This window comes from Schistocerca cancellata, chromosome 1, assembly GCF_023864275.1.
Source record: "Schistocerca cancellata isolate TAMUIC-IGC-003103 chromosome 1, iqSchCanc2.1, whole genome shotgun sequence".
NCBI lineage: Eukaryota > Metazoa > Arthropoda > Insecta > Orthoptera > Acrididae > Schistocerca > Schistocerca cancellata.
Window position 1 is genome coordinate 928,203,769 of NC_064626.1, and position 24,179 is coordinate 928,227,947.

Here is a 24,179-nt window from a genome sequence, read left to right on the forward strand (position 1 = left end):
AGTGTTAAAAAATTAAGCTTTCAATTATGTTGTCACTATTTCCTGTTAAAGTAATATCTCAATGGAAACAGAATTAGATAAAATAAATACATTATACAACAAATTACAAGATTTACAACTTATTGTAACATGGGCAAAATTTGCCCTTGATTGGTGCTCCATAACCTAAAATACCTTGGTGTTTCTAGGGTTAAAGAAGAAACCTTTAGGGATATTTATTGCTGCTCAGTACAAACACAGTATTCAGTGAGAATCTCAGATAATTCACACTGATTTAGAAAATGTTATAGCATAGGCACCTAATACCTGCTAGTTTAGCTGAGAGTGCTAATGCGCTGCTTCCTGGACTCAGGTAGGCGCGCCGACACCGGATCGAATCCACCCGGCAGTTTAACGACAATGGCCGAAAATCCGGCCAACCTGGATGTGGTTCTTAGGCGGTTTTCCACATCCCCCTTGGTGAATACCGGGCTGGTCCCCACATCCCGCCTCAGCTACTCGGTTCGCAGACATTTGGACACTTTCGCACTATTCCCTGCATTATACTAGTCGCAGACAGTTGGGGTACACTACACTTTATAATCCATGGCAATGGCGTCCTCATCACAAGGAGTAGAGCACTTTGTAGTCCTTCCATATTAGCCGTTTTAGTAAATTGACTCAAATGTTTTCTACGTAAATGTACGAATAGGTATATTATAATACAAGATGACACCAGTTTTTGTGTGTCACAAATTCTTTTACTTTATATTATGGCACATAATGTAATATACTCTTACGAAATTTACGAGTTGACTACGGATCATTTGTTGTTATTTTATGATTAACGCTATAATTGTAACTCTTTTTAAATGGAATGGTTCCGTTTTCTGTTATTTACTCTCACATAAATTTATGTTAAACCAAGGTGACTAGTAATTACGGATAATAAACTGTATTAAATACCGTTGATCGCCGCTGGGGGTGTTGCCGTCTATTCACGTGATCTCAGCACGCTATTTAAGCTCATACGAAGGGTCAGTCTCGCATAGTTTCCTTCTAAACATTCTGTGTGGTGTCTGTTTGTTCTATATCGTGTCTCCCTACCACTTTCGCGCAACGACGCTCTGAGTGTGTTTTTTAGGGAATTGACTAGTTTGAACCTGGGATCTGTTGCTGGTAAGGAGACGCCAGACCACACATGACATGTAGAATTCAGAAGAGGTCAGTGAGACTAGCGATGATATAACCAAATACTTAATGACTTCAGCGTCAGCTCCACTGCACTCCCTGTAAAAGAATCTTAATACTAACTAAATTTAGTGGAAGGGGTTCAAGGCTTTCCTATTTTTAGGTAGCTGGTAAAAAAACGTCGAAAAAGCAGTTAAGTTTACCATTGGAAATTTTATTCTACTCACAAAACATTGTTTATAAATTGCACTATTGATAAAAGGAAATGTTTTAATACAGGATGGTAAAAACCAACTGCATTCAACAAAAATGTGAACGAATATTCTCTGAATGGGTTTCCAAGTTCTACAATGGATCAAAGGATGACCTATGCCATATCACATCTATAATCTAGGTTTAAATTAAGTTCCACAAAAGAGAAAACTATCAAAATGGTCTACAGTGACCCTCAATTATCTTTAATTACTTATCTAACTTGTCGTAAATTACAGTGGCTGATGTGGCTTCTCAATAATTATATAACAGAAAAATCATCGCGTTTCAGATTTTAACTTACGTAGCAAATGTGAATACCATGAGCTTTAATTGACGATCGACACTAGTATTGCGCAAAAAGGGGTTGTAACAGATGAGACTACTACAGTTTTGAGTGAAGCCTTATGCACTCAAAAATGCGGCATTGCGTGCGTTCATTACCTTGTCGGTGTTCGTCAGGGGGCGGCGGCCGGCGCAGCTCCGTCCAGCTCGCCCTCTCGCTCTCTCGCCTTCTCCTTACTACAATGTACCGAAGTTGGTTTAAAAAAAAACTATCTGGCTGTGTTTTCATCTGACCAATCAGGGTCTCATTGTTAACCTTAAGCTCTGCCTACAAAAATTCTGTCTATCCAATGAGAAACGTTATACTTTTCGTGGTGGGGCAATGTTTTTAAAGTTTGCAACATAACAGAGACGCGAAAAAGTCTCACGCTAAAACTTGCAGCTGGTGTGGTCCTTTTAGCGTTATCGTAAGATCTATACTATTCTTCTGGAGGGCTCTATCTTTTAACATGGGCTGGGGGGTGGTCCTAACGTAACAGAGATGCGAGAAAGTCTCACGCTAAAACTTGCGGGTTGTGTAGCCCTTTTTGTGTTATCGTAAGATCTATACTGTTCTTATGGAGGGCTCTAGCTTTTAACATTGGCTGGGGGGTGGTCTTGACGTAACAGAGACGCGAAAAAGTCTCACGCTAAAACTTGCGCGTGGTGTGGTCCTAGCAGTTAGCTGGCGACGTGGGTGTCCGTTCGTCCCTTATCGTAGGGCCTTCCAGCCTAACACGGTTCTGCTCTCAGCTTCTGTTCTCGTTTCTCCCCTCGGAACTGCGTCTGTCTTACGGTGGGAAGGTATGACATGCATTTAGGCATTCTTGTGTTAGTCTGTGGTATTCCATTTGCTCACTCGTTACTCGTATTACTTTGGTTAATTTAATGTCACGATTTATTCGGAGCTATGTGACATACTACTGGATTTGCTTATCATGTCAGGGTTTTCTTGGAAGGTGTTGGATTTGCCTGACACCTTACATCCTGCCGTTATGTAGACAGGAGAGACACCACCAGCAGTCGACCAATGCGTAACATATTTTAAATTTACGTAATTTTAGCTGTTGTATAATGGAGTCCTTCTGACAGATGTCTGTAATTTTACAGTGTAAACGCCCAGAAGATGACCCCTACGTCGGGTTGAAACCAGTTGGCGGCATAATAATAATAAATGCGATTAAGACTGTTTTTGAATCTTGATTTATCATACCAATCGCTGCTTCATCTCCACAAACATGTTGTCCAAAAAATACTAATTCTGTCCCGGGGGGTACGGGGTGTCGGCAGGAAGGGCATCTGGCCACCCCTTAAGCTAACATTGCCAAATCCGATTAAGCATGCCGACCCTGCCTAGCTGCGGGAAAAGGCACAAGTGGAAGAAAGAAAAAAAGAAAGAATAGGATAGGAGCCTCCTCTGGCCCTGCGGACTACAGTGAGCCGCCGTCGAAGCGAGCTACTACTCCCTGGAACTCATCTGCAAGCAGCTGACACCAAATAGTTTAAAAAACGGCAGCAGATTCTTGTCTGTTCATGGGTGCAGGATCCATATCACGGAGCCTGCGTTGCGTGACATCCCAGATATGCTACATGGGGTTCAAACCTCTGCTCTGGTGTGACCATATGAGTTTTGCGACCTCTCCTGCACGTTCCTGGAATCATCCCTGGACAACGCGGGAGCGATGTGCCGGCGCGTTATCACCGTCGGAGTGTCGGAAGATCAGAAATGGGTGGATATGGTCCCCGAGCAGCTCAGCATATCGCAGAGCATTCAAAATCCCTTCAAGAACAACGAGGAGGCCCATTCCATGTCAGGGAAACGCATTCCATACCCTAAGACAAACAGCATTGCCTTGTAGCACACCTTCATGGCAGGCGGGATTCGTCGATTCATATGGTTTGCGCCACACACGGCGCCTCCCATCAGCTTGGCGCAGTTGAAATCGTCATTCGTTATTTTTCCAGTGTCCAACCCTGGTGGCTGACGACAAATGCAAGCGGTTGTGTCCGATGACGTTGGGTTAACAGTGACACCCGTTGCACCTCCGGCTCTCATACCCCATGGAGCCCACGATCTTACGGATTCTCCACTGGAAGACGTGTCTAACACGTCCCGTGTTGAACTCAGCCGTGATTTGTTGCACTGATGACCTTCTGTCACGACTGACGATCCGTCTCCGACGTCGCCAGTTACAGCCATCAAGGGTGGCCGCACGGCCAGTAGTTCGTCTCTTGTGTACTGTGACACCCTCGTTCACGATACACCCAGGACACGGTTGAACGTGTAATGCCGAATTCCCTCACTACTGCCGAAATCAAAATTCCAATCCGCCAGGCACCGACCACCACATCTCGTTCGAGCAGCATCAATTCGCGATGACGTTACACAAATCACTTGCACAACAACTTCTCAGAAGGTCCGCTATACAACTGTAGCTGGCACAGGGGGATTGTGGTGCACATACAACACACCTTCGCCATCTGTCTCCCACTCCCCCATGACATTTGCTAAGTCAGTGTATTACTCTTTTATACACCTAGTGAGATGAACTAAATTTGTCTTTTGAGTCCATGGTTTCCTAAACTTGTGGTTGTAGCTTCGTGTGTTATATGAGTAAAATATCTCGCCATTGTTAGTCGCTCTGCTTACTTCTAAATTTAGGTTTTACGAATTTCAACAAAAAAATCGTAAAAATTTGTAGGTATTGCTAATTACAGAAACAATTTTTTTTATCTTCGGATAATTTTCTACTGGAAGAAACTTCTAAAACTTAACAAGGCTTCCTTCTTTAAATTTGTCCTTCATGGTGTCATCAGCTTGCAGATCAATGATTTCTGTTTGCAGTGCTGATTGAATATCTTCTGCTTCAGAAGAAAAGAGCTTCTGGAAAATTTGGGTCTCTTTGGAATCAGCATCTAAATCTGAGAACCTGGAAGAGAACGTTTTCTTCACAATACCAACAAATCCAATTGCAATCAAAATTGGAAAACTTAAACTATGTTCGCCGTTCAACAACTGGCAGTTGACGAAGCGTGAGAAAATTTTCTGCCAGACGTTGTGTTGAAAAAGTATCAGTTCTTGTCTGATAGCCTTAACATGTGCATAATGTCCACAAAAAAATAATGTCCTCCCTTTAAATTTCTTTGTAATTTCATTGAAATGGGGAGCAATGTAAGCCAAGAAAGCCGGTTTTCATAGTCATTCTCTGTGTTACAGGACTTCCAAAGGGTCGTGTTCTTCATTCAATCGTATTTTAATTTCTGTTCTCTATGAAGCGAGGCTTGACAGAGTTTTACCACAGTTTAACCATCTTACTGGTGTGTGGTAAGAAAGAACGGTGTTTCAGTCCATGGAGTCAAATGAAATCGACAAAAGATATTAGAGGGTTCATCAGACAGGACATATGCGCTGACTTTGTATAACGCGCTTCCTGACGGAGAACTCAGTGTACTGTTAATTTAACACCACTGGCTTCACTGTCTTCCAACGAAACTCGCATATTTGACACACATGTCTCCTCCACATCTGTTGCAACACATTTCAGCGAAGAAAGAGAAAGATTGCACTTCTCATATAAAGGAACTGTACCCGTTGCAAGATACCGTCACCTTTTACTGTACCATGAAAGGACAGCACATCTGCTAGTTCCTCAGTGACATTAAAGACTGTGTTAGTTCCTCTGAAAAGAACAAGTTTTAGCATTATCAGACATGTCTATATATTATTCCAGGGCTATTGAGTACCAACGAACTTAACTGCCTATTCTTGTAACTGACAGGATGGATTACAAGTAATTTCTCGGCTTGCCACGCTGCTGTATTTGCTGAAAGAGTAAATGCTTTCTATTATCCGGTTTTGTCAGCAGACAGTTCCTGAGATGTAACTGAAATCCACCTCTTTATATGAACACTGTCAAGTGAATAGCTTACTTTGTTTGAAAATTTAGTTGACAGTTCGTAAACTTACTTTCTTAATGACTCCAGTTCCCTGGAAACGTTTCCTGAAACTATTTTGTTGAAAACTACTAGCCGCGCGGATTGGCCGCGTGGTCTCAGGTGTCATAATTATCACGGGCTGAGCGGCCTCTCCCGCCGGAGGTTCGAGTCCTCCCTCGGGCATGGGTGTGTGTGCTGTTCTTAGCATAAGTTAGTTTCAGTACTGTGTAAGTGTAGAGACCGATGACCTAAGCAGTTTGGTCCCTTAGGAATTCACACAAAAAATGGTTCAAATGTCTCTGAGCACTATGGGACTCAACATCTGAGGTCATCGGTCCCCTAGACTTAGAACTACTTAAACCTAAGCACATCAGATACTTCCATGCCCGAGGCAGGATTTGATCCTGCGACCGTAGCAGCAGCGCGATTCCGGACTGGAGCGCCTAGAACCGCTCGGCCACGGCGGCCGGCGAATTCATACACATTTGAAAACTATTTCCCTCTTTCAGTGCCTCGAGTTAATTTCACATACCTTGTCCAGTTTATGAAAGGGCGCCACATACTTTATTTCGTAGGTGACTAACATTGTATTCCTTAACAACAGCAGTAAGTCCGTGGAGAGAGGAGGAGGAGATTAGTGGTTAACGTCCCGTCGGCAGCGAGGCGATTAGAGACGGAGTACAAGCTCGGATTACAGAAAGTTGGAGGAGGAAATCGGCCACGCCCTTTCGAAGAAACGATTCCTGGGTTTGCTTTAAGTGATTTGGAGGAATGAAGCAAAACCTAGATCTCAATATCCGGACGCGGGTTTAAACCGTCGTCCTCCTGAAAGCGAGTCTAGTGTGTTCGGTTTGTTGTCTTCCTTTATAACGAAATACTTCAGATCGCACAATGTACTGATGATGCCACACTCCAGTTTTCTCATTTTCAACAGACATCTTGCACATGTATTCGAAAGAAGCAAAACTTGAAACAACACCATAGCAAAGACAGCCAAATGATCATAGTCGACGACAGATAGAACTCTTATCATGACATCTCTGTTATTTACACTTAAGCACCAAAGGAACTTGTATAGGCATACGTATTCAAATACGGAGATACGTAGACAGATATGCTAGCTTATGTAACGTCTACATAAGTCAACAATTGTTTGGTGCAGTTGTAAGATGGTTACTGCTGCTACAATGCCTGGTTATCAAGATTTATGTGAGTTTGAACGTGCTGTTATAGTCGGTGCAAGAGCGATGGGACACAGCACCTCCAAGGTAGCGATGAAGTGGGGACTTTCCTGTAAGAGCATTTCACGAGTCTACTGTAAATATCAGGATTCCGGTAAAACATCAAATCTTCGAGATCGCTGTGGCCGGAAAAAGATCCTGCAAGAACGGGACCAACGAAGACTGAAGAGAATCGTCCAACGTGACAGAAGTGCAACCTTTCCGCGAATTGCTGCAGATTTCAATGCTGGGCCATCGAAAAGTGTCAGCGTGCGAACTATTCAACTGAACATCATCGATATGGGCTTTCGGAGCCGAAGTCCCACTCGTTTACTCTTGGTAACTGCACGACACAAAGCCACATGCCTCTCCTGGACCCATCAACACCGACATAGTGCTGTTGAAACCTGGAAACACGTTGCCTGGTCAGACGAGTCCCGTTTCAGATTGTATAGAGCGGATGAACGTGTACGGGTATGGAGACAACCTCATGAATCCATGGACCCTCCATTCAGCAGGGGCTGTTCAAGTTGATGGAGGCTCTGTAATGGTGTGGAGCGTGTTTAGTTGGAGTGATATAAGGCCCCTGATAAGACTAGATACGACTCTGACAGGTGACACATACGTAAGCCTCCTGTCTGATCACCTGCATCCATTCATGTCCATTGTGCATTCCGACGAAGTAGAGCAATTCCAGCAGGACAATGGGACAGTCTACATGTCCAGTATTGCTACAGGGTGGCTCCAGAAACACACTTGTGAGTTTAAACATCTCTGCTGGCCACCGATATCCCCAGAAATGAACATTATTGAGCATATCTGGGATGCCTTGCAACGTGCTGTTCAGAAGAGATCTCCACCCGTTGTACTCTTACTGGTTTATGGACAGCCTTGGATACTTCATGGTGTCAGTTCCCTCCAGCACTACTTCAGGCCTAAGTAGAATCCATGTCCCGTCGTATTGTGGCATTTCTGCGTGCTCGCAGGGGCCTTGCACGATATTAGGCAGGTGTGCCAGTTTCTTTGGCTCTTCAGTGTACGAACAAGGAACAGCAGTGCTCCTGACTGCATACGTCAACTGAGCTGAAACAAACTCGCGCTCAACCGCGGACCATATTAAATCCCACGTGGGCCAGATGCGATCCGCGTGCCGCATTTTGGAGGCCCCTGCTGTGGACGATATTAAGAAGTAGCTCAGACGTCTTGAAGTCGATGCAGTTCCCTACATTGAAGTCCAGCTTGAAAAACGTTAGACAAATATTGCGATGTATCGGCCAGACGAGACGCTCAGACTGCCAAACAGATACAATAGCCGCCTGACACCGAGGCTGGGCACCTGTGCACTTCGAAGTGGCACGGCGAGGGATGCTATAGGGCGTTTATCCAGCCGCTGTTGTAAGTCCGAACAGGTACTGGACGAACCGCGGACCCAAACTCATATTTGTCAGCTGGAGCGAAAGGAGACGTTAGGAAATACAAAGGCACAGATGACAAATGGGGCACGGGACGTTGGTCAACATTTAACAGAAGACTCGCAATTCGCCGGGTGATGGAATGCCTTAAAGGAATCAAGTACTTGGCGGTTGTGCAGAGCTGTGAGAATTGTGGACGGATGCATCACTTAAAGAACACGTAGAAAAATATTTTGATTGGCTAGATCAAGAGCATGAGCTTGTCAGTCCAGTGCACGGTCTTTCCCAGAGAGAGAGAAGGCAACAGAGTACTAGGAGAGGGATTGTCCCAGGGAGAGACTTGAGTTCGAGAGTGCATGGAAAGTGCTCGCGAGACTCGATAATAGAGAGATCGCTTGATCCAGAACAGGGACACCGACGAAGGCCTTTGTGAGACTAGACTTTTGATCGTCACCTGGCCAGTGCCAGACCTCCAACTCCGCCCACTGTCAAAGACGAACACCACCCACCGCGTCCACCCCACGGCCTGGATATGCTGCCGTCCTGCTTCAGTGCCCTTTCAGCCACGCAGCCAGCAGCCTGACAATCGCCCAGTAAATAACTTGCGCTGCAGCTTAGCGAACAAGTCTCTGGTAATGACCCTGAGAATATTGTTATTGAAAATGAGCTTATTATTGTTTCAGTAGTAGTAGTGATTTGAGATTAAGATGTGTAGATGTGGTACTAAACACATTTGTTTGTGCAAATAAATGTTTGTGACAAATCGTATTATATTCACGCGGCTATAGCTTTTAGTTCAATTTAATATCACAATGCTGCACTCAAGCGCAAGGTAAGATATTGTAATTAGCAAATGCAAAATGGACAACTACAGTATTCAGTGAGATCTTGATAAGATTTGTAAGCTATCATTTGCTGGGGGCAGCTATGAGATTTTCCTGTAGCTACTGCCAATGCAAGCTTAAAGGCCGTTTTCTTAAGCCTTGAGATAATGGTCTGGTCTTTCCTTAAGCCATCTAAACTGGTTGTGCTGGAGGCCTACGAGGGCAGCTCAAGGACGAGTTATTTTCACAGGTTGGACTTGTTTCCCAGCACCTTTCGTAAATGAATTTTGAAAAAAGACCATACAGGAATAGACATTGTGCAGTGGAGTGACTAGCGCAAACGGGATACTGCCAATGATATTGCCTGAATCTGCTTGCTGATTCCGACTGTCCGAAACGCATGAATGTTTACATACTTTTCGTGACCTGGTTTGGAGCTCACGAATAGTGGGGACCGATAGGCAATTCTCCTGGGTACTGGAGCCGTGGGATCTCTGAAGTGGAGGTAATATTTTCACAGATCCAGTGATCCGCTGCGATTCTTCCGGTATGGAAAGCTGAGAGAATTGGTAAGGGCGTTTGCCGTATTTGGATGTGGAGTGCTATTGGTTTCACGGCTTGTATAAGCGTGTGTTACCATTTGGCGAGGGTCCTCACATTCAGTAGGCAGTTTCCTCAAACTGGGTTGTGGCGCCATGAAGTTAGCTGAACGGCGGTATTTCAGTGAGGAAGATAGAACTCAATAAATCATGTATCGTTTCGCGAAATATGAGAGTAATGGTTTGTGTAACTTTTTCCTTTTTGCCTTTGGACTGAATTTTTTTCCTTTGTTGTTGCACTATTGCCGGCTGGAGTTGCCAATAACCAGCTGCAGGCGGCGTATGATAAGCGGTCGGCCGCGGTGACCGAGCGGTTCTAGGCGCTTCAGTCCGGAACCGCGTGACTGCTACGGTCGCAGGTTCGAATCTTGCCTCGGGCATGGATCTGTGTGATATCCTTAGCTTAGTTAGGTTTAAGTAGTTCTAAATTCTAGGGGACTGATGACCTGAGATGTTAAGTCCCATAGTGCTCAGAGCCATTTGAACCATTTATGATAAGCGGAGTATATGTTTCCGTCAAGTCGTGAGAGCTCGGAACCTTCTCGAGAGTAGTTTCCCAGTTTCAATTATTGGCACTAGAGCAGTGAGAAGTCCAACGCGTCTCGCTGCTGAAAGCAAGGCTCGCGAGCCATATTTAGAATGATTATAGGTATAGCCGTGCAGAGAATTGATCTCGGTCCGCCAATAAACGCTTCCGAACAAATCTGTCGACCAGTACGTCGCGTAATGTAGCTCGCGTGTCACACATCGCAAAGAGTGACAATGAATAACTATGACATACTTGGTTTGATGCTATTCTGAAGCCGCGCGGGATTAGCCGAGCGGTCTCAGGCGCTGCAGTCATGGACTGTGCGGCTGGTCCCGGCGGAGGTTCGAGTCCTCCCTCGGGCATGGGAGTGTCTGTTTGTCCTTAGGATAATTTAGGTTAAGTAGTGTGTAAGCTTAGGGACTGATGACCTTAGCAGTTAAGTCCCATAAGATTTCACGCACATTTGAACACATTTTTTGCTATTCTGCAAAGGATATTGATACTGACGCTGCTCTGATACTGCAGGAGGTGCACTACTTGGAGCTTAATGACCTAAAGGTCAACTCTAGGTGGATCTGGATTGTATCAAGCAATGTGGAGGTAGAATGTAGGTGGAAAGGAGATGAGACTATTTCTACATCAGAGAAAGGAACTGTCACGTAAGCAACTCGAGAATTCTCGTAATGGAGCAAGAGCTGGCAGGATAGGAATGAAGTTAAACAAGGATGTCTAGGAGGGAAAAAGTGAAATAAGTGATGAGTGTGGCACTGCCATTTAGGTGGCACATGGAACATGCAGCCTGTGGTATTTGTTTATGTACGCCTGGTCGCTCACCGAGCTAGATACTTTTAGAATGTTATAAAACGGATTGCATTATCAGCAGTGGAAGATGAACGCCATGAATTGTGTGGATGAAGTGGTGTAAAATATGGTGGATTTGGGTGGTCAGTACAGGTTTGCTGGGAAGAGGTTTTGGCTTAATACACTTCTGGAAATGGAAAAAAGAACACATTGACACCGGTGTGTCAGACCCACCATACTTGCTCCGGACACTGCGAGAGGGCTGTACAAGCAATGATCACACGCACGGCACAGCGGACACACCAGGAACCGCCGTGTTGGCCGTCGAATGGCGCTAGCTGCGCAGCATTTGTGCACCGCCGCCGTCAGTGTCAGCCAGTTTGCCGTGGCATACGGAGCTCCATCGCAGTCTTTAACACTGGTAGCATGCCGCGACAGCGTGGACGTGAACCGTATGTGCAGTTGACGGACTTTGAGCGAGGGCGTAAAGTGGGCATGCGGGAGGCCGGGTGGACGTACCGCCGAATTGCTCAACACGTGGGGCGTGAGGTCTCCACAGTACATCGATGTTATCGCCAGTGGTTGGCGGAAGGTGCACGTGCCCGTCGACCTGGGACCGGACCGCAGCGACGCACGGATGCACGCCAAGACCGTAGGATCCTACGCAGTGCCGTAGGGGACCGCACCGCCACTTCCCAGCAAATTAGGGACACTGTTGCTCCTGGGGTATCGGCGAGGACCATTCGCAACCGTCTCCATGAAGCTGGGCTACGGTCCCGCACACCGTTAGGCCGTCTTCCGCTCACGCCCCAACATCGTGCAGCCCGCCTCCAGTGGTGTCGCGACAGGCGTGAATGGAGGGACGAATGGAGACGTGTCGTCTTCATGCGATGAGAGTCGCTTCTGCCTTGGTGCCAATGATGGTCGTATGCGTGTTTGGCGCCGTGCAGGTGAGCGCCACAATCAGGACTGCATACGACCGAGGCACACAGGGCCAACACCCGGCATCATGGTGTGGGGAGCGATCTCCTACACTGGCCGTACACCACTGGTGATCGTCGAGGGGACACTGAATAGTGCACGGTACATCCAAACCGTCATCGAACCCATCGTTCTACCATTCCTAGACCGGCAAGGGAACTTGCTGTTCCAACAGGACAATGCACGTCCGCATGTATCCCGTGCCACCCAACGTGCTCTAGAAGGTGTAAGTCAACTACCCTGGCCAGCAAGATCTCCGGATCTGTCCCCCATTGAGCATGTTTGGGACTGGATGAAGCGTCGTCTCACGCGGTCTGCTCGTCCAGCACGAACGCTGCTCCAACTGAGGCGCCAGGTGGAAATGGCATGGCAAGCCGTTCCACAGGACTACATCCAGCATCTCTACGATCGTCTCCATGGGAGAATAGCAGCCTGCATTGCTGCGAAAGGTGGATATACACTGTACTAGTGCCGACATTGTGCATGCTCTGTTGCCTGTGTCTATGTGCCTGTGGTTCTGTCAGTGTGATCATGTGATGTATCTGACCCCAGGAATGTGTCAATAAAGTTTCCCCTTCCTGGGACAATGAATTCACGGTGTTCTTATTTCAATGTCCAGGAGTGTATTTGTGCACAGACAATCAATGAAAGTAACATATTGTTCGTAAACAGGCAAAGCGGTCTTCTATTGTTTGTTTCCACCTTAGGCATCAAGTCATCGGGAAAACTATCTGCCGTAAAATACACTACTGGCCATTAAAATTTTTACACCACGAAGATGCCGTGCTACAGACGCGAAATTAAACTTCACAGGAAGAAGATGCTGTGATATGCAAATGATTAGCTTTTCAGAGCATTCACACAAGGTTGGCGCCGGTGGTGACACCTAAAACGTGCTGACATGAGGAAAGTTTCCAACCGATTTCTCATACGCAAACAGCAGTTGACCGGCGTTGCCTGGTGAAACGTCGTTGTGATGCCTCGTGTAAGGAGGAGAAATGTGTACCATCACGTTTCCGACTTTGATAAAGGTCGGATTGTAGCCTATCGCGATTGCGGTTTATCGTATCGCGACATTGCTTCTCGCGTTGGTCGAGATCCAATTACAGTTAGCAGAATATGGAATCGATGGGTTCAGGAGGGTAATACGGAACGCCGTGCTGGATCCGAACGGCCTCGTATCACTAGCAGTCGAGATTACAGGCATCTTATCCTCATGACTGTAGCGGATCGTGCAGCCACGTCTCGATCCCTGGGTCGCCAGATGGGGACGTTTGCAATACAACAACCATCTGCACGAACAGTTCGACGACGTTTACAGCAGCATGGACTATCAGCTCGGAGACCATGGCTCCGGTTACCCTCGACGCTGCATCACAGATAGGGGCGCCTGCGATGGTGTACTCAACGACGAACCTGGGTGCACGAATGGCAAAACGTCACTTTTTTGGATGAATCCAGGTTCTGTTCACAGCATCATGACGGTCGCATCCGTGTTTGGCGACATCACGGGAAGCGTGTATTCGTCATCGCCATACTGGCGTATCACCCGGCGTGATGGTATGGGGTGCCATTGGTTACACGTCTCGGCCACCTCTTGTCCGCATTGACTGCACTTTGAACAGTGGACGTTACATTTCAGATGTGTTACGACCCGTGGCTCTATCCTTCATTTGATCCCTGTGAAACGCTACATTTCAGTAGGATAATGCACGACCGCATGTTGCAGGTCCTGTACGGGCCTTTCTGGATACAGAAAATGTTCGACTGTTGCCCTGGCGAGCACATTCTCCAGATCTCTCACCAAGTGAAAACGTCTGGTCAATGGTGGCCGAGCAACTGGCTCGTCACAATACGCCAGTCACTACTCTTGATGAACTGTGGTATCGTGTTGAAGCTGCATGGGCAGCTGTACCTGTACACGCCATTCAAGCTCTGTTCGACTCAATGCCCAGGCGTATCAAGGCCGTTATTACGGCCAGAGTTGGTTGTTCTGGATACTGATTTCTCAGGGTCTATGCACCCAAATTGCGCGAAAATGTAATCACATGTTAGTTCTAGTATAATATATTTGTCCAATGAATACCCATTTATCAACTGCATTTCTTCTTGGTGTAGCAATTTTAATGGGCAGTAGTGTACTAAGGAATAACAATCGGGAGCGACCTAAAGTGGAACGGCAAAGTGAAATGAGCACATAAAACAAGCAAATTCCAAACTGATATTCACTGAGAAAATCTTAGGGAAGTGCGATTCATACACGAAAGTAGTGACTTTTATGAAACACTTGTTCGACTAAGTCTTTAGCAACACCCATTCGTCTAGGACCATTACCAACTTGGATTAGCAGAGAAAGTAGACAACATGCAAAGAAATGTGGGGTATTTCGCTAAGGGGTGGTTTAGTCGGCGCACGATTGTGACGGAGATACACAGGTATTTCCAGTGGCAGACGCTGCAACAAATTTGTGCCCATTATAGAGAGATTTACTGTGGAAATTCCGTGTGCCTCCTTTTCAAGGCGTGTCGCCCAACATGTTACTGTACATGTTACTTGTACTCATATATGTCTCGCTAAATAATAACGAGGAGACAATAAGAGACAATGGACGTCATACGAAGGCTCACCAAGAAGCATTCTTCGGACACAGCAGTCGCGAATGGAAGGTAGAAGCGGGAAAAAAGACAATGATACCGCGAGTAGCCTCCTACACAGAGAATGAGACGGCTAGCGGAATACACTGAAGTGACAAAAATCATGGGATACCTCCTAATATACTATCGAATCTTCTTTTACCTGACGTAGTCAGCAGCTCGACGTGGCATGGACTCAACAAGTCGTTGGGAGACCCCTCCAGAATTACTTAACTCTATAGCCGTCCGTAATTGCAGAGCCGGCCGTTGTGGCCGCGCGGTTCTGGGCGCTTAAGTCCGGAACCGCGCTGCTGCTACGGTCGCAGGTTCGAATCCTGCCTCGGGCATGGATGTGTGTGGTGTACTTAGGTTAGTTAGGTTTAAGTAGTTCTAAGTCTAGAGGACGGATGACCTCAGATGTTAAGTCCCATGGTGCTCAGAGCCATGTGAACCATTTTCGTAATTGCGGAACTGTTGCCGGTGCAAGATTTTGTGCACGCACTGACCTCTCGATTGTGTCTCTTAAATGTTCGAAGAGATTCATGTCGGACGATGTTGGTGGCCAGATCATTCGCTCGAATTGGTCAGAAAGTTCTTCAAACAAATCGCGAACAATTGTGGTCCGGAGGCATTGTGCATTGTCATCTACTAAGATGCCATCGTTGTTTGGCAACATGAAGTCCATGAATGGCTCCAAATGGTCTCTAGGTTGGCGAACGCAAACGTTTCCAGGAAATGATCAGTTCAGTCCAATCCATGTAAACACAGCTCACACAATTGTGAAGCCACCACCATCTTGCTCTTTGTCTTGTTGACAACTTAGATCCGTGGCTTCATAGAGCCTAAACCCTGCCATCAGCTCTTACCAAGTGAAATCGGGAGTCATCTGACCAGGACACGGTTTTCCAGTCGTCAAGGGTCCAAACGACATCATCACGAGGCCAGGAGAGGCGCTGTAGGCGATGTCGTGCTGTGAATTTTATAATTTTCCCGGCGAATTGACTGTTCAAACAAATTTCGGGCTTGCAGCCGGTCGTCGTTCAATACTTCGCACGATATTTCAACTGGGCACCTGCAAGTCATCTTCAGGTGAGCCGTCGCAGACTGGCGACAACGTCCTCCGCTCCGCAATATATAGCGTACTGTAACTATTCTGCGCATGCGTCGAAAACTTGATAGTTGAACAAATACTGCCCGCCGGCAGCGCCCTCGCTGGTGGAATAGCGGAACTCAGTCACCCTCTGCGTTGCTGTTTGCCACGGCCGTCGACGCACTCTGTCGTCTTCGATTTGAGCAAATCGTGGAGATGATGGGATTCCATGCACTGTCCAGCCGGTAGCCGCTGTCACGGTTTAACAGATTTTCCGCCAGTCGTATTTCTACGGATTCTTTAATAATGGAGTCCCAGAAAGACGTTGTTGTGGACAAAATCATTGTTTTCTCATACTCCATTGAATGTCCAGTAGAAATACAATGTTCAGCAATAGCGGACTTGCTTGGCTGGAAAAGGCGGGTGTAACGTTGATGTTCAGTGCAGCGTTCTTTCACGGTGCGTGTGGTTCGACCTATGTAAGCCATACCACATTGGCACGGTATCTTGTAAATTCCGGCCTTTCGTAGTAACAGATTGTCCTTAACTGATCCCACAAGGTCCGCAATCTTCGATGGTGGGCGTTAATACGTATCGATTAAACGAGTATCTCACCAGAGTAATTTGGGACCACCGTGTCGAAGGTGCTCGTAAAATTTCGCTTTAAATACAATTTTCTTCGTAACGAGAAGCAAAGCCATGCATTCCGCCGACACCGACAGTTGCTTGAAAAACGTGATGAGCAGCATTCATTTGGGGTGACTCCAGATAAAACATCACTAAAACGAAATTGCAAATATTTGCCAAAACTCTAGACAAAAAAAAAGAGGCCTGACGGCTCTTACGATGGACATTCTGTACAGGGAGATTTCGTGATGATGTTACAAACCTTCACGGATGAGGGAGAAGGGTAGATGCATGAATCAGAATTAAGAAGCCTTGGTTCAGAAACGACGGACTCGAAACATAAAGCGAAAATCTTTCTGATATATCCGCCGGTGGACCTCTTCTACTGCAAGCTCTTTGCTTTCCATATTTTGCTTTCCATCGTATGGACCAACCGAAAAAAACAAGCTGTGTAGTAAACATGGGCTCTAAATGTATACCTTAAGAGCTTTGACCGCCTGTTCAGTACATGAGACATGTTTCACAGTAGCGAAGATGAACAAGTGCTCATAGATCTTAAAATATGCACTTTGGAGCCTATGTTTACTCAACAATTTTTTCTTGTATTGGACCATACTAACTCCTTCCAAAATATGAAAAGCAAAGAGCTAGCAGTTAGAGAGATCCACTATCAGAGGTATCAGAACGATTTTCGCTTACAACGTTCGACCTGGTCGTTTCTGGACGAGGTCCCTTATCTCAAATTGATACATTTATCCTACTCCATCAACCCCGAAAGTTTGTAACTTCATCACGAAATCACCCTGTATGTGGAGAAACTTGTGAAGTAGGGATGGAGAGAGGGGGAGTGAGGTGTGAGATAGATTGCAGATGTTATGCAGTGACAAAGCTTGAAATCTGGCACATTGTTTCAAGAGGTAATTAGCCTGGAAATAGGGACAAGCGGAAGGACTTTCATAGTTCATGATTCTTGAATTGCATACAAACCTTCTGTGAACTTACAAACAGAATACTGTATTTTAAAATTACTATGAGATACATATTTTATTATACAGTGTGTCTCAAAAGACACTTTACAATTTCTCAGCGTAATAACACGACTTGTAACCTGAGTTAGGACTGAAATGCGGTTCGTTCGTTACATATACAAGAGTTTTTTCCCCTTGAGACTACAGTTGTACACCACAATATTTGATAAACTTATCATCTGTGCTCAAAATGTATGTGCACCTGTCGCAACAAATATCCGTGAACACAGATAATTTAAACTTATCATCTGTGCTCCAAATTTATGTGCGCCTGTCGCAACAAGTCTCCGTGAAAACAGCTAACTGTATTGTCGATTCTGGTTTTCTGTTCATCGATACCTCTTAACTGAAGGTCGATAAAGTATAAAAGATCAGTAAATATTTGAAGAAACAATGGGACACCTTTAGCAACCTGATGCCAAGAAAGCTGTTCGGAACATTCCTTACTCAATGTACTTACATGTTAGTACATAATGTTGATGACAATTCGTTACAAACCTAGGTTAAGTTCTTGAACAGAGGGGTACTACACATTACCATTCATGTACGCTTGCTTACATAGAAGGTAGCATAAACTGTTAATATTTTACGAAAGTCATACATAAAAGTAAAGATTATCTGCAGACATCGGTATACTTTGCGATAATCTCTGTCGTGAAAAAAGTAATTAAGTTTCAGTAAGAGGAAATAAAATAGAGTCTGAACAGAAACACGATATATTTCAGAATAATCCCCCTCAGAAAGGAAGTGTTGAGAACAGCCAGTAAACTGAAAAATGAAAGTATACACACACAAAAAGATTTCGCATACGCAAAGACGGAAACACGGGTTATATGAAAGATTACAGATACGTGCTCTGTCCAAGAACTCCGGAACATACATAATTTCGCGCTAATGGTGTGTTGGAGTGAAATGCCGTTGGCATCCCTGCATATGCCTGTGTTTAATGTGTAACTACCAAAGTTTCATTGTTGCATGTCTGTTACTTATTGTTCAGTGGTGTATTAAGTAGAACTTAATGTCGCACAGTTCGCGAATTTCGAGAGGGCAGAGTTAAGGGCAGCAATACGTCTGCCTTAAATTTTGCGTCGAACTCAGGAAAACCTTTACACAGGCACACCAGATGGTGCAGGAAGCTGTACTCGGGGTTACTAATGGTTCACACTGTTTAAAAACGGTCGGAGGGAAGTTAAAGATGACCCTTATTCGGTGGCCCTCCGACGTCTAGCGACGATGCTTATGTCAGGCACGTCCACGAAACTGTGCCTGCCAATCGAGGACCGACTGCTCAAGAGACTGCAGAAGAATGTAACATTTCAGTTGGATCATGTCATGAAATCCTGACACTGCATCTTGGAAAGCATCGTGTTGCCGCCAAGTTCGCCCCACAGCTCATGAGTAAAGACTAGAAAGACTGCGTCTCGCAATCTGTGAAGATATTTTGAATCGCGTAAATGACAGCGACATGTTCCGGACCTTTCTTTATTTCCAAAGTTGAAAACCCCGTTGAAAGGGCGAACATTTGCTACGATAGACGAGATAAAAGAAAATTCGCAGATGGCGCTTCGCATGATCCAGCAAGAGGCATACCAAGACTGCTTCTGCAAGTGGAAACGTCGTTTGGAGCGGTGTTATCACTTGTGGAGGAGAGTATTTCGAAGGAGACCATGCACCGTAAGTAAAAGGTAACCATAAAAAAATTTTAGGACAAAATTCGGGAATTTTTTGAACTGATCTCGTCTGTCATAGCAAACTGAGAATAAGACAACGGATAGAGCCAAGACTACATCGTCTCTCGTCAATATCATCTAAAACAGACTGTTTCCTTGCAGACTGAAGCGTGCAGGAGTTGGTGTTTGTGTCGCGTTCTGTTCTCATGGGAGCTTTGTTCAGTGGCCTGTGTATTGGAATCTGCAGCTGCGAGCTGTGAGAAGTCTGCTTGCGCTCCAGTGATCCCTGCGGCCGTGACGCCGCCATACAAAGTCGCTGTTTGTCCTCAGAGAAGCCTCTGTGGCGAACCGTGAAGGTCGCGCCCATGTTAATGCGCAGTTTGTCTCTCTCGTGTCTCTCGGCATGGGAGCGAATACATCCTGGTTGTAATGCGTCCGTGGCATACTTTGAAGAGTGGACTGTAAATCTTATTAATGTGCCGAGTGTTGTATTCTTTCCATTCTAAACCCCATCAATTTTCAGATGTAATTGCCGCAGTTACGTTAAGAGTTGTGTTAATATTTCCCATATCTTTTAGTTATATTGTACCTTCTCTCTCTGCTAAGCGCTTTATAATGTGAGTTCGTTTTGTATACAGAATACACCTACAGTTCCACATTCTGCTTATTGCTGTTTCCTCTGGGGCCACTGTTCACAGTGTAAAGCGTGTCCAAGCTCTGTCCGTTTGAAGTTTGCAATACATGGAGCAAGCTTTAGAAACAAACGTCTGAATGACACTTAATCCTTAGATACTATTGAGGTTGGCAGGAACACAATTACTATGAAGGGGTCTCTCAGATCGCCTTTTTGCTTCCTTTGCATAAAACACTGTTTTGCTGAATATATATATTTGTATCTTCCTGTTGTTCGTTACAATTCTTGAAAACAGACTTTATGCAAATATGCATTTTTTAAACGATACATAACTTAAAAACTCTGTAAATTAAAACACAGCAAAATTCGCAATTTATTTTAATGTTATGTATTACTAAACTAGCGGCACATATTACCTCTCTTATCACTCACATATCAGGCAGATAGTATTACAAATTCGCAACATAACTATACGGAAAAACACATTTCACTTATGACAAATTGTATTTGGAATCAGCTTTGAGTTTACTACTCATCGTTTCAGCCTTAGCGCGATTTATTTCACCCCATAACTCTATCAACGGAGAAATATTTCGCCAAATTTATGTTTTAAAAATCAAGAAGAAAGTGATTACCTGGTGTATTCTTCTGAGGCCCTGAATTAAATATTAATTGCTTTCAGCCTGCATGCAGTTCACGCAGACCCTCCTACAATTCTCCAACCAAACCAGAACACCACACTGTAGACACATGTCTTGTTTTCCACTTCAAACAAGGACAACAAAAGGCTCTCGCAGCGACATAGTTACTTTACACACCGGCACTTTACATGCTACAATTCTGAGCTCTATAGCATTGGTTTTATTTTAAGAGTTTGAAGAGTTTTCACATTAAAAATTTGGTGGCATTACTTTTCAACACGCCCTCTCTCTCTGCGTCACGAACTTACTAAATTTATGTGTATCTACTTACAGCATCTAACACGCATTTAGAAAGGATGATAAGGATAACACGATTAGAGTATCTCTTTTTTCATTCTTCGGTCATAGGTCTCCGAATACTATACGATGACACTGTACAGGATGTCTCAAACAAATGCATCTGATTTCACACTATATCATCTACATGAATGAACATAGAAATTTGGAGTGAAGCTATGCGTAGGGCTACAAAATTTTTGTTTTCCAAGGAAACACTCGATTTTATAAAAGCATATCCTTTTCAAAATGGGGCACTTTTTACAATTGCGGTTTGGATGCAAGTTTTCATTTACCTTCCATAGTTGTTCAATACGCCCTCCACTGGACGTGCGACGAACATCCAGACCATAATCAAATTCGTCCTATACGTTTGCTGGTATGCATGAGATTGATGATTCCACTGCTGGGGTTATCGTCGTAGTTTGCCCAAAGCTATTCGAATGGGAGGTGCTTAGACGAAAAATTTAAATCCCCACAATAGCATCACACACAATGAGATTAGGTTATCTTGGTAGCCAGTGGTGCGCTGCAAGATCTGTACGTTCCTTATTCGTAAATATATCTTTGGGAGAGCAAATTGTTAAAAAATATACACCGATGAACCAAAACATTATGGCCACCTGCTTAATAGCTTGTTTCTCCGTTTTGGAACGAAATACATCACTGATTCTACGTATCAGGCATCCGACTTTTTTGCCGGTAGGTTTGTAGAGACATGTGGCACACGATGTCTACGCACAGGTCAAGTAACTAGCATAAACAAAGGGGCTGCTGATCTGCGTACGTGGTGATGGCGCCAGATAGCTACCCACATGGGTCTCCGATTGCTACGCAGGTCCCATGCAAGAGCAGGAGAATGTGTCCCGTGTCATGATGTTGCTCCCGACAGTCTGCGTCCGTGGCTCTTTACTACGTTTCGAGTCGCCGTTCTTCTTGATGACGGCGCTTCTGAAGGCGATCATCGACGTGGTGTAGAAAAAAATGTCATTCAGCCGAAGGGCCGATACGTTTCCATTGATCGACTGTCGAATCCCGATGGTCCTGTGTCCACTGCAATCGTACTTGACGATGTCGCTGGGCCAACATGTGAACACATAGGGGTGGTCTGCTGCGGAGCTACGTGTTGAACAATGTCCGATGAACGGTGTGCTCCGAAACACTTGTGCGTGCACCAGCATTGTGCTCTTTCGGCAGAGATGCCACAGTTCACCATCTACACTCCTGGAAATGGAAAAAAGAACACATTGACACCGGTGTGTCAGACCCACCATACTTGCTCCGGACACTGCGAGAGGGCTGTACAAGCAATGATCACACGCACGGCACAGCGGACACACCAGGAACCGCGGTGTTGGCCGTCGAATGGCGCTAGCTGCGCAGCATTTGTGCACCGCCGCCGTCAGTGTCAGCCAGTTTGCCGTGGCATACGGAGCTCCATCGCAGTCTTTAACACTGGTAGCATGCCGCGACAGTGTGGACGTGAACCGTATGTGCAGTTGACGGACTTTGAGCGAAGGCGTATAGTGGGCATGCGGGAGGCCGGGTGGACGTACCGCCGAATTGCTCAACACGTGGGGCGTGAGGTCTCCACAGTACATCGATGTTGTCGCCAGTGGTCGGCGAAAGGTGCACGTGCCCGTCGACCTGGGACCGGACCGCAGCGACGCACGGATGCACGCCAAGACCGTAGGATCCTACGCAGTGCCGTAGGGGGCCGCACCGCCACTTCCCAGCAAATTAGGGACACTGTTGCTCCTGGGGTATCGGCGAGGACCATTCGCAACCGTCTCCATGAAGCTGGGCTACGCTCCCGCACACCGTTAGGCCGTCTTCCGCTCACGCCCCAACATCGTGCAGCCCGCCTCCAGTGGTGTCGCGACAGGCGTGAATGGAGGGACGAATGGAGACGTGTCGTCTTCATGCGATGAGAGTCGCTTCTGCCTTGGTGCCAATGATGGTCGTATGCGTGTTTGGCGCTGTGCAGGTGAGCGCCACAATCAGGACTGCATACGACCGAGGCACACAGGGCCAACACCCGGCATCATGGTGTGGGGAGCGATCTCCTACACTGGCCGTACACCACTGGTGATCGTCGAGGGGACACTGAATAGTGCACGGTACACCCAAACCGTCATCGAACCCATCGTTCTACCATTCCTAGACCGGCAAGGGAACTTGCTGTTCCAACAGGACAATGCACGTCCGCATGTATCCCGTGCCACCCAACGTGCTCTAGAAGGTGTAAGTCAACTACCCTGGCCAGCAAGATCTCCGGATCTGTCCCCCATTGAGCATGTTTGGGACTGGATGAAGCGTCGTCTCACGCGGTCTGCACGTCCAGCACGAACGCTGGTCCAACTGAGGCGCCAGGTGGAAATGGCATGGCAAGCCGTTCCACAGGACTACATCCAGCATCTCTACGATCGTCTCCATGGGAGAATAGCAGCCTGCATTGCTGCGAAAGGTGGATATACACTGTACTAGTGCCGACATTGTGCATGCTCTGTTGCCTGTGTCTATATGCCTGTGGTTCTGTCAGTGTGATCATGTGATGTATCTGACCCCAGGAATGTGTCAATGAAGTTTCCCCTTCCTGGGACAATGAATTCACGGTGTTCTTATTTTAATTTCCAGGAGTGTATTCTACTTAACGGAGCATATAAGTCTCCGAACCGCACGTTCCATGAACAGTGGTGGATGTCCATCTATTTACCGCCTAGTGGTAGCTCCACTGTCCTATCTCTTTCCATAGATGCTCAAGAGGGTAGAACGTGAACATTCGACATTTTTGAGATACTTGTTCACAGGCTCTGCGTAACAATAATCTGCACTTTGTCGAAGTCGCTTATGTCAATGCATTTACCCATTTGCATTTGATGCCCCGTTCGTGTCTGCTCCGCCTACGTATCTTTGTTACCGCGTTACAGGCAAGTGACGCCGCCAGGTGGCATCAAACGCCGCAATGGGCAGTGGTCAAAATGTTTGGGATCTTCCCATGAAGGTGCCATTGAGATGAAGTTTCGTCCTGTTAAAAAGTGAAACTTCCCTGCATGTTCTCATTTTCTATCAGTTATAGAAAAAAGTCTCCATAAGTCCAGTTACGTAACCGACTTTTTCAGACAAAAAAACTAGTGATCAGTCTTTACCCGGGAATCGGCGTGAAGCTTTCGAGAATCTTACTGTGTCCCCATATTCTTACATTATGGTGGTTAGTTATTCCTCTTGAACAGACGTAGAGTTGTTATTTTCCATATACATACCCAGAATGATTTCGCCAAACTCCAAACGTTGTTGCTCATCAGCATAGTGAAGGGCTTACAGCGATTGAATCCTGTGTCGTTTGAAATGCGAACGTCGCTGCAAAACACACACAACTGATACATGAGGAATGACTTAAATTATCAGGCGACGCGACGAATAGACTACTATATTCTGCGTGCAGAACTTTTTTGAATGCGATATACGTCAT